Source organism: Ascaphus truei, chromosome 13 (assembly GCF_040206685.1).
Source record: "Ascaphus truei isolate aAscTru1 chromosome 13, aAscTru1.hap1, whole genome shotgun sequence".
NCBI classification, from domain to species: Eukaryota; Metazoa; Chordata; class Amphibia; order Anura; family Ascaphidae; genus Ascaphus; species Ascaphus truei.
The window spans coordinates 9,195,958-9,208,462 of NC_134495.1; positions in this window are offsets into that span (position 1 = coordinate 9,195,958).

The window sequence follows — 12,505 nt, forward strand, 5'->3', positions numbered from 1 at the left end:
CCGAGCTTCTTACGTGACGCGCTTAGCGAGAGACGTTAACGCCGCCTCTGACCTGGCGTTGAATTCTCGCTAACGCTCCGGTATTTGCTCCGTTACAGTGGCACAAACTTTGGTACATCTCATCATACTGTTGCTGCAAGAAACTTCTCCCCGAACCGCCCCAAACCCACTCCCCAACCCGATAACTGGGGTAAACTGGCGCAAAACGGACGCAGAGTCAAAATGGTGCAATTTGATAAACTGGCGCTAATGTGATGCAGCGCCAAAATGGGGTAATTAGCTTCATTTTATAAAGGAGCGATTCAAGGGCAATTTTTTTGGTTGTTGAGAATTGTTGAGACTGGCAATTCCTCCGTTCGGCGCGTGCGCAAACCCTCCCCCCCCCCCATTCTGCGCATGTGCGACATCGGTCTTCCCCGTTCTGTGCACATGTGCAGACATGGCGGCCCCCTTCTCGGTACCGCCGTATCGGTGGATCGCCAAAAAGTCGGGGCCTTGCTGTACTACAGAACTGATTTTTATTTAAAAAGAAACATTAAGATCTCACATATTTTGCTGCTTTAAGCCATGTTTCAAAATGATTGTAATGTTTTAGATTTATAGCGGCGTGATACGACACCAATGAATCGCAGCGCAGGTTCTGACCCATTCCCTGCCGTGCATGAGAGTCGCCCGCCTAATTATAACTCATTTCAAACAGTTGTTGGACTCCCAAACACAGACTGAATCATCGTTAAAAATAGCTGGCGGAACGCGAGGCTGCCAAATGAGTTTTTATAGCTTACTTAACTTGTTACAGGTGAACAATTCGATATCATCCAGTCTCGCAAATCAAAGGCAGCGGTAAAAATAATACCGCCGGGGAGATAAATTCGGAATGGGAGAACTTTCACCAGCTGTGGTCACTGGCTATTTCGGTGCCCTGAACACATTTTGGCCCAGATTGACTAAATCAGGAGTGGCCAACTGCCGTCCTCCAGAGCTACCAACAGCTCAGGTTTTCAGGATACCCCTGCTTCAGCACAGGTGGCTCAATCGAAGACTGCACCACCTGTGCTGAAGCAGGGATATCCTGAAAACCTGAGCTGTTAGTAGCTCTTGAGGACTGGAGTTGAGAACCCCTGGACTAAATGGTGCTAAATCGCAAAGCGTTTTGGAGGTTATTCAATTGTATGAAATGAACGGTTTCTGAGCTGCCTTCAGGCCGCTGCCCATGCGGGTTGCCATATTACATACGTTGAGATCTCTTCTTCCTGGTTTAAACGCTGGTCTTATTTGTAATATCTGACGCTCCAGGAGATATACGCCTATATTTGAACTATTAGGTTTGCCTGGGAGTTTAAAACGGAGCTCTCCCCAGAGTCCAGTGCGGCCTGAATGTTACCACGGTAACCTTAGATGTTAGAGGCTCGGGGGGGAAAAGTTATTTTATTTTTTTAATTTAAAGCAGGGCAGTAACAAAATCCCAACATTTCAGAAGAAAGACAGTTCAGTGGGCAAGCTACTAGCATTGTATGAGTTAAACTCGTGGAGGCTTCTGGGAGGAATTATTGCTGCTTTGCGTCTTCACATCGCTTAGATATGTACATATGGCTTATTATTCCTGAATACCCCAAAAAAACTAATTATAGCTGAATTATTTAATTCATTCCCTATATCACACTGTCCAATTCTCCTTATGCTTCACAGAGTCTCCCATATGTTTATATGAAATGTGTACGAGTTTAACACTTTCTCGCTCATACTTAATCTTACTTAACACCCCCCTCCCAAATCTCTAATTTCTTTGCTTTTGGAAGTAGTGTGAGTAGTGTGAGAGCAGGTAATGTGTGAGGGAGTTGGGGAAGCAGTAAGTGGGAGTGTGCGGAGGTAGAGCTGTGAGAGCAGGTAATGTGTAAGTTGGTGTTGGGGAAGCAGTAAGTGGGATTGTGCGGGGGTAGAGCTGTGAGAGCAGGTAATGTGTGAGGGAGTTGGTGTTGGGAAAGCAGTAAGTGGGAGTCTGCGGAGGTAGAGCTGTGAGAGCAGGTAATGTGTGAGGGAGTTGGTGTTGGGGAAGCAGTAAGTGGGAGTGTGCGGAGTTAGAGCTGTGAGAGCAGGTAATGTGTGAGGGAGTTGGTGTTGGGAAAGCAGTAAGTGGGAGTGTGCGGAGGTAGAGCTGTGAGAGCAGGTAATGTGTGAGGGAGTTGGTGTTGGGGAAGCAGTAAGTGGGAGTGTGCGGAGTTAGAGCTGTGAGAGCAGGTAATGTGTGAGGGAGTTGGTGTTGGGAAAGCAGTAAGTGGGAGTGTGCGGAGGTAGAGCTGTGAGAGCAGGTAATGTGTGAGGGAGTTGGTGTTGGGGAAGCAGTAAGTGGGAGTGTGCGGAGTTAGAGCTGTGAGAGCAGGTAATGTGTGAGGGAGTTGGGGAAGAAGTAAGTGGGAGTGTGCGGAGGTAGAGCTGTGAGAGAAGGTAATGTGGGAGGGAGTTGGGGAAGCAGTAAGTGGGAGTGTGCGGAGGTAGAGCTGTGAGAGCAGGTAATGTGTGAGGGAGTTGGGGAAGCAGTAAGTAGGTGTGTGCGGAGGTAGAGCTGTGAGAGCAGGTAATGTGTGAGGGAGTTGGGGAAGCAGTAAGTGGGAGTGTGCGGAGGTAGAGCTGTGAGAGCAGGTAATGTGTGAGGGAGTTGGGGAAGCAGTAAGTGGGAGTGTGCGGAGGTAGAGCTGTGAGAGCAGTTAATGTGTGAGGGAGTTGGGGAAGCAGTAAGTGGGAGTGTGCGGAGGTAGAGCTGTGAGAGCAGGTAATGTGTGAGGGAGTTGGCATTGGGGAAGCAGTAAGTGGGAGTGTGCGGAGGTAGAGCTGTGAGAGCAGGTAATGTGTGAGGGTGTTGGGGAAGCAGTAAGTGGGAGTGTGCGGAGGTAGAGCTGTGAGAGCAGGTAATGTGTGAGGGAGTTGGGGAAGCAGTAAGTGGGAGTGTGCGGAGGTAGAGCTGTGAGAGCAGGTAATGTGTGAGGGAGTTGGTGTTGGGGAAGCAGTAAATGGGAGTGTGAGGAGGTAGAGCTGAGAGAGCAGGTAATGTGTGAGGGAGTTGGGAAAGCAGTAAGTGGGAGTGTGCGGAGGTAGAGCTGTGAGAGCAGGTAATGTGTGAGGGAGTTGGGGAAGCAGTAAGTGGGAGTGTGCGGAGGTAGAGCTGTGAGAGCAGGTAATGTGTGAGGGAGTTTGTGTTGGGGAAGCAGTAAGTGGGAGTGTGCGGAGGTAGAGCTGTGAGAGCAGGTAATGTGTGAGGGAGTTTGTGTTGGGGAAGCAGTAAGTGGGAGTGTGCGGAGGTAGAGCTGTGAGAGCAGGTAATGTGTGAGGGAGTTGGGGAAGCAGTAAGTGGGAGTGTGCGGAGGTAGAGCTGTGAGAGCAGGTAATGTGTGAGGGAGTTGGGGAAGCAGTAAGTGGGAGTGTGCGGAGGTAGAACTGTGAGAGCAGGTAATGTGTGAGGGAGTTGGGGAAGCAGTAAGTGGGAGTGCGCGGAGGTAGAGCTGTGAGACCAGGTAATGTGTGAGGGAGTTGGTGTTGGGGAAGCAGTAAGTGGGAGTGTGCGGAGGTAGAACTGTGAGAGCAGGTAATGTGTGAGGGAGTTGGGGAAGCAGTAAGTGGGAGTGCGCGGAGGTAGAGCTGTGAGAGCAGGTAATGTGTGAGGGAGTTGGTGTTGGGGAAGCAGTAAGTGGGAGTGTGCGGAGGTAGAGCTGTGAGAGCAGGTAATGTGTGAGGGAGTTGGAGAAGCAGTAAGTGGGAGTGTGCGGAGGTAGAGCTGTGAGAGCAGGTAATGTGTGAGGGAGTTGGGGAAGCAGTAAGTGGGAGTGTGCGGAGGTAGAGCTGTGAGAGCAGGTAATGTGTGAGGGAGTTGGGGAAGCAGTAAGTGGGATTGTGCGGAGGTAGAGCTGTGAGAGCAGGTAATGTGTGAGGGAGTTAGTGTTGGGGAAGCAGTAAGTGGGAGTGTGCGGAGGTAGAGCTGTGAGAGCAGGTAATGTGTGAGGGAGTTGGGGAAGCAGTAAGTGGGAGTGTGCGGAGGTAGAGCTGTGAGAGCAGGTAATGTGTGAGGGAGTTAGTGTTGGGGAAGCAGTAAGTGGGAGTGTGCGGAGGTAGAGCTGTGAGAGCAGGTAATGTGTGAGGGAGTTGGGGAAGCAGTAAGTGGGAGTGTGCGGAGGTAGAGCTGTGAGAGCAGGTAATGTGTGAGGATGGAAATGCTTCAATATGCTTGTGAAATACTTTACCAAACCAAATAATCGAGCCGCTGTAACATCAGCGAACGGCAGCAAATCGCGACACTCCTTTGGCTAACGCCTTTGGGGCGACTCAGATGTTGTGTCCCAGAGATATCAACCATGGGACGTTCAAATAAGGAAATCTCCAACATCACTTACATTAATAATAGCCATAAAATTGTTATCCTTGTGTCATTCTCACCTCGGGCAATTCATGAGATGCCAGAGAGGATGCTAAATGTGTATAATATTCTGTTTTTATTGCAGGATATATGCCAGAGTTCGATTGCAATTGGACCTCTTTGCTACCCTTCTGGAAGCAATTGGGTTAAATCAGCCTTGTGAATCAGCATTTACTCCCAGTGACGTACTTAACGTGCTCTGTTGGGATCTGTCTGTCCTTGTGTCTACAAGAAATCAAGGTCAGCAGTCGTGTCTGCTTCTTCTCATCACAGACAAAGACTTCGTGATACAAGTTGAGGTGAGACAGTGGCGGAAATGCAACATGATTGTAACAGTGTCCTTCATCATATCGCTCCCCCAAACACCTATTTCTATCTGTAGCGATCATCAGTAATAGTAGTTTCCATTCTTTTCAGAGCAGCGGAACCCTATAAAACTGTATTGTTGCTTTATGAGACCCCAGTGTACCTATTCCCTATTATCTAAATATAACTGCTACAATCAGCCATATTTTGATTATTCGTTGAATAAAGCATATTGTTTACATATTGTATATAATTTATAACAAGGCAATGAGTTGCAGGCAATGAACAAGTTCTGTACATTTAGGGTGGCGCAATAAAGTGCGCTCGTGCAGATTTGGGTCCTAGGAGAGTCATTTAAATTGGAGTTAGAGGTGGGAAAAACTGGGGATTGGAGATTAGGCCAGGGGCGGCCAACTCCAGTCCTCAAGGGCTACCAATAGGACAGGTTTTCAGGATATCCCTGCTTCAGCACAGGTGGCTCAACCAGTGGCTCAGTCAAAGTTTTCGACTGCACCACCTGTGCTGAAGCAGAGAGATCCTGAAAACCTGAACTGTTAGTGGCCCTTGAGGACTGGAGTTGCCCACCCCTGGATTAGAACCTAGCAGCAGAACCTTACATTCCAGAACCAAATCATTTTTTTATAACCAAATCCTAAACTCTAAACAATATTTAAAACCAGAAAACCCGGGCCGAGAAGCCATCATGCCTCTAGGTGTTTCTCGCCATATTTTTGTAAAACGTATTTGAAGTATTTCCGTAATACTATTTTAGTTTCTTCATGTATTAATTTCTAATGATTTTATATTGATATTACGCATTTTTTATTCTTTATTGTGGTATTTTAGCAATTTCCTGCTCTTTTGGTGTTTTTCTTCTCTCCATCATTTGGTCAAAAATCCGAAACCAAAAAAAACAAAGGAATTGAGTTTTGGCAAAACCAGAACCAAAACCAAAACCCACACATTTTAAAGAACCAAAACACCCGTGAAAGTGCCCCCCTTACTGGGGCGGATAACTACCAATGTCTGAAGATGGCATATGAGGTTTAGGGACAAAACAGCAGCACTGATGTACAATAATTCTGGCTTCAGTGAATGGGATAACAGTGTCAATTATTAGATCACTGACTACGTTGAGGGATTAAGAGGAAGAACGTAAATGTGTCACATTGATCCCCCGATAAAGTGGGGTACCACTGTCCTTGTGGGGTAGAGGTGTGACGGAGGGGTGCTAACATCCCGTATACACTGGCAGTCCTGTTTGAAGTCGCTCTCACTATCTGCCCTTCAAACATCAACGACCTTCATTCCCTGAAGAAGTGGCATAGCGCTACAAAACGCGTTGGATTATCCTGTACTTAAGTGATTCCCTAAGGCTTAAATCCTGACGATCTGGGCACCACTGAGGCGGGATACGTTTAGTGTATTTGAAGATACTACTTCGTTTCCGCTTTTGGCAATTCGATCGCCATTCGGCGTGTCGGCGGGGAGACCAGTGACCTGCTGCCCATGCGCACTGTGCCGAGAGTCCTCAGCTGGTGGTTGATGTGTACCATTGCCAAGCGCGTCGATCCCTGTGGCGGCGTCTCCTAGGGCCCGCTCTGAGGGCTGCTGTCTCTATCGGCACGGCTGCTGAACAGGAGAAGGAAGGGGGATACGTGCCTACTAGTTTATGAACAGTACCCACACTGAAAGAGATCGATACCTCTACAAAGAGGGACTGAGTTCAAAGGGACTTACCTTTACCGAGAGGTTACCCACCTACCTGAAGTGCATCCCATGGTTCCAGAAGCCAGAGACTGCGACCTTGGGGGTGTGGAGTGAGCGATCCTATTGAATCCTGTCCCAGTGATTGGTAACCCGTGTCTTGTTACACGGAATGCTTGTTTTTATTACTTTGATGTACGCAGATTTATTACCCTATAAATGTATTGACACTTTTTTTTACATACTTCACTATTGCGTTGTGCGCTGTTTCTCTTCTTGTTTTTTCTGTTCTGGGGCCCCTACTCTTCTCAGTGTTCATCAATGATCTTCCCACAGCTTGTAAGGGAGCCTCAATACGCATGTATGCAGATGACACAATCTTATATACACACAGCCCTATTATCTCTGACATTTTCACTTTACATACATGCTCCGGTCCCATTGCGTACGTTAATGCGGGGTATGCCTGTATATGAGTATTCCTATACTGCAGTATTAATACATACAGAGTATGAGTATTCTTATACTGCAGTATAATACATACAGAGTATGAGTATTCTTATTCTGCAGTATTAATACATATATGAGTATTCCTATACTGCAGTATTAATACATACATTATTATATTATGAGTATTCTGTCTAGTTAGAATTTAGCAGAAGGTTACACCTTTGGGATAGGGGGTTATTGGACCTATACAATGTTTGATCAGTACTACATGCTTCAGCAGCACTGTTTTTTAACCCTTCGGTGCCCGGTAGACGTACAATATACGCCATGGAAGGCAGCTCAATGGATGTCCTTACGACTGGACGTCATCAGGGTTTGATCGGTTTTTAGGGCTGACCGCAAACTAAACGTTGACATCACCGGACGCAGGAAGCTGTCGCATGACAGCTCGGAAGCCATCATGTGATCGCGCAGTCCCGGAGGTTCTGTGACCATGGCAGTAGCGCAGACTTCCGGCACGGACACAATCCCGCCCCAAATTGTAATTATTGTTTTTAAAGGGTTGGAACTAGTGTGTCCTCCTCAACCGCGCTACATTCAGCGGCGGGGTCCGCACCAGTTCCAGATTCTTACCATTTTTTGGTACCAGTGCACTTCCTGGATTTTCAAAGATGGCGCCAGTGGTGGTCCAGTAGGAAGCTGCACTGTTACCAGGCTCGGTGTCGGCCTGCGCTTTGGTGGGGCATTTTGGATCACCCAAGTGAGAGAGGAAATACCGGCACATAAAACTGTATGTATCTGAGGGACCGGAGGGTTCCCGGAGCTTAAAATGACAGCTACAGGAGACCCCCAACGGGTGAGCACCAGGAGACTCCCAAGGGGACAGCTCCCGGAGACCTTCAAGGGGTCAGCTCCCGGAGACCTCCAAGGGAACAGCTCCCAGAGACCCCCAAGGGGTGATCTCCTGGAGACCCCCAAGGGGTGAGCTCCATGAGACCTGCAAGGGGTGAGCTCCAGGAGACCCCCAAGGGGTCAGCTCCAGGAGACCCCCAAGGGGTCAGCTCCAGGAGATAGCACAGGTGGCTCAATCAGTCTCCGACTGAGCCACTGATTGAGCGACCTGCTCTGAAGCAGGGATAGCCATAAAACCTGGCCTGTTGGTGGCCCTTGCAGACTGGTGTTGGCCCAGCCCTGCCCTACAGCATGGAATACACAGCCCATCTAAATCCGACTTGAGAGGTCTTGAAATGTAATTTGTGTCCGTTACAAGATAAGAACCGTTATAAAACGGCTGATTTCCTGAGTGATCTGAGTGAGAGGCTCGGACAGAAGAGACACTCACACAACACATATCTGGACAGGATAACTGGGAGAACAAGCCTCCGAATGCTAGTATCATGGCATTTGTACTGCACGAGGCTTCCTGGGTACACGCTCTTCAACATGAACAAGGCGACAGCGGCACCTAGTGTCCCAAACTCCATGCATGCTGTACCTGTATGTATATCTTTATACAGTGCCCACGGTGTACTCAGCGCTTTACAAATACAGTACAGTGAATTTTAATACAATAAGCGGAACAAAGTCAAACTATAGGAAAGGAAATCCCTGCTCCGAAGAGCTTACAATCTAAGTGGTATGATGGGAAACTTGCAGAGACAGCAGGTGAGGGAATAAGTGCAGCAGATGGCAGTGCGTGGCAGGTGTGACTGTGGGACAGTAGCGATGAGCGCAGGCTATAGGGATGCTTCATGTAAGAGGCGAGTTTTCAGGTTTGTCTTAAAGGTGGGGAGAGACGGTGCTCGGTGTATACTGCGTGGACAGAGTCCCACAGGTAAGGAAGGGGCAGTGGGGGGTAAGGGTTTAAGGCCAGAGAGAGCAGTAAAGATGAAAGGGGTGGAAAGGAGACAGGTATGGGTAGAGCGCAGAAGATGAGCAGGGACATAGCGAGAGATCAGAGCTGATATGTAGGGAGGAGCAGATACGTGGAGAGAGCCATGAAGGTAAGGGTGGGTGATCCGAAACTTGATGGGAAGACAGGAGAGGGATTTAAGGACTTTAGATTGGTTGCAGGGAGAAAGTTGTGAGGCAGAGAGGCTTGCTAGCAGCATGTTACAATAATCCAGGCGGGAGAAGATAAGGGCGTGCATTAGCGTTTTAGCGGTAGATTAACAGAGTAAAGAGCGGATCCTAGCAATATTACAGAGGAAGAAGTGACGCATTTTAGCCATGCCGCGAATGTGAATGGAGAAGGGAAGTCACATGTCCCTCCTAGGCAACGTGCTTTGGGGACGGGATAGATGGTAGTACCGTTTACTGTGATGGGAAAGGGGGTATTAGGCCAGATTTAGGGGGAAATGAGGAGCACAGTTTTATACATAGTAAATTTAAGGCGGCGGAGGATATAACCAGGAGGAACATCTCACTGCCGGCCGTTTCGCCGCCGCCCCCGATTTTACCCCATACCCTAATACCCCCTAATCTTAACCACTAATAATAACAACGCTACCCCATCCCTAAAAACCTTAACCCAAAATCCCCTTAGTCTAACCCCTTCCCCTAATCCCCTACCCTAAAAACCTCAACCCCTTAGCCTAATCCCCTACCCTAAAAACCTCAACCCCTTACCCTAATCCCCTACCCTAAAAACCTCAACCCCTTACCCTAATCCCCTACCCTAAAAACCTCAACCCCTGACCCTAATCCCCTACCCTAAAAACCTCAACCCCTTAGCCTAATCCCCTACCCTAAAAACCTCAACCCCTTACCCTAATCCCCTACCCTAAAAACCTCAACCCCTTACCCTAATCCCCTACCCTAAAAACCTCAACCCCTGACCCTAATCCCCTACCCTAAAAACCTCAACCCCTTACCCTAATCCCCTACCCTAAAAACCTCAACCCCCTTACCCTAATCCCCTACTCTAAAAAACCTCAACCCTTTACCCTAATCCCCTACCCTAAAAACCTCAACCCTTACCCTTAAACCCCTATCCTTAACCCCTTACCATAACCGCTAAAACCCCTTAATGTAACTTGCCTTTTTGGTGAAACGGTCAGCGGCTGCGTGTCCAGCGGTGGAGCGGCTGCGTGTCCAGCGGTGGAGCGGCTGCATGTCCAGCGGTGGAGCGGTGGAGCGGCTGCGTGTCCAGCGGCTGCGTGTCCAGCGGTGGAGCGGCTGTGGCAAAGGGTACCTCAGCGGCCAAACACCCGCGGCGAGTTGGGCGCGGCGAGATGGGCGCAACCTAATGTCCGAATCCGTGCTATGTTTCTGTATTTATTTGAATATACATATGTGTTTTATTAGTAAAATGATCCTTGCATGGAATGAACTGCAGGTGATACGGCACCTTCGTAGGAGGTGCTCAGTTGCCTGTAAGCGCATGTATCGCACACTGGCAGAGGAACTGACGCGTACCTTTTATCATCTACTAAGTGTTGGAGGGTGTGGCAATACGTTCTTAACCCCTTCACTGCCAGGGGGACCAGCACCGCATTGCAAAGCAGTCGGCCCCGGTAGCAGTGAAAGGGTTAATAGCCATGAAACTCCAGTACAGCGCCCCACACATGCTGCAGGGCATTACTGGTACTGCATGTATTAAAACAAAAACATGCTCAACATATGTGCAGCTGTGGCCACCTGCTGGCCACATGACAAATAGCCACAAACACCTGAGTTAAGTGCACTGGCCATTATTCAGTGACGCTTGTAATAAGTTATTACACTATACAGTGTGTATATATATATATATATATATATATATATATATATATATATATATATATATATATATATATATATATCAAATCAGCTTTATTGGCATGACGAAAGAACATTTCAGTATTGCCAAAGCGTGAAAAGTAAGGGGTGGGGGACAATAATTACACGAATACTAGGGGGTAGGGTATAATGATTGCACGGTATATGGGTGACAGTTTCGCACAGGGGTGTGGGGGTTAGTGGACGTCTCTCAGCTTGTGACAGGTGCTGATATAGTGTGCAGCCAGTTCTGCTGTGGCTTCATCTTCTCCCAGGAGGATCGCTATTTTTTGGTTCTCCTCTATATTATTAAAGTTCTGGATAACAGCAGTTAGTTTCTCTAGGTGGGCACTCCTCATTTCAGAGTATTGTGTGCAACGCAACAGGAAGTGCGTTTCATCTTCTTCTACCTCTCCTAGCTCACATCTTTGGCACAGTCTCATCTCCCGGGGCTTCCAGTTCTGTCTGTGTCTGCCTGTTTCTATTTCTAGGCTGTGGGCACTTATTCTGTACTGGCTCAGGGTCTGTCTCTGTTTTGGGTCTTTTACCTTCAGTAGGTAGAGTGCCAGAGTGTATTCTCTCTGTAGGCTGTGGTAGGTTTCCAGCTTCTTTGAGCGCTGGATAACATTTTCCCACCTTGTCACATACTGCTTCTTCATTTCGTTGGCGATTGAGTTGATTTCTTTTTTCGGCAGGTTGTTAATCTGTGTGGAGTTTTGTCCTGGGAGTGAGAGGACAAGTTGTTTGATGGCACAGGGTTTCGTGAGGAGGTCCTGGCTTTGCATTGCTCTGTAGCAGTAAGACTGTGGATGGCTCTTGTTTAGGAGGGCCCAGAATGTCAGTGCTCTCTTCTGTACCGTGAGCAGTATATATATTCCACAGGAGATCAGTCAGCACACTGTAATGAGGCAAAGGGCAGATGCTAGTCCCATAGAGTAACACACAGCATACGAACCAATCCAAGGACCAGTAAAGAGACAGCAAACTGCACGGGGTTAATCCAAAAAAAGTCTGTATTCAAAACATAGACACACGTAAGCCGACGTTTCGGTCCCACAAGGAGACCTTCTTCAGGGCTGTGAAGAAGGTCTCCTTGTGGGACCGATATGTCGGCTTACGTGTGTCTTTGTTTTGAATACAGACTTTTTTTTGGATTAACCCCGTGCAGTTTGCTGTCTCTTTACTGGTCCTTGGATTGGTTCGTATGGTGTGTGTGTGTGTGTGTGTGTGTGTGTGTGTGTGTGTGTGTGTGTGTGTGTGTGTGTGTGTGTGTGTATATATATAATGTAGCAGGGTTATTGCACCCTCTGGCGTGGTATGGTGTGATATTCTGCGTTATCACTGCCATAATATATGTCTGTGTGTATAATATACGCAAGGGCACACACATATATATATATATATATTATATATATATATACATATATACAGTGTTCGACAAACCTATACATTTGCACGCCCCGGGCGAGTGGATTTAACATTGTGGCGAGCGTCTATTGGCCCAAGCAGCACACGTATGGTACTAGGTGGCGAGTAGATTTTTTGGTGATTTGTCGACCACTGTATGTATGTATGTATGTATGTGTATATATATATATATATATATATATATATATATATATGTGTGTGTGTATCTGTGTGTATACAGAGATGTTATTGCCCATGTCAATGCGTCATTAAGTATCGCGTTACTGGGGAATGGGTGCAATAGCGTGCATGTGTGTGTGCGTGTGTGCGTGTCAAGCATCACTCATACCCACCTCAACTTTTTAGCTGTGGTTGCGCCTCTGGCTCAACTGCGTTATTTTCAGCGTCGGGGACCCTTCCGGTTTCCAAGATACCTACCGGTGACGTTACTGAGGTTTGTTTTTTAGTTTT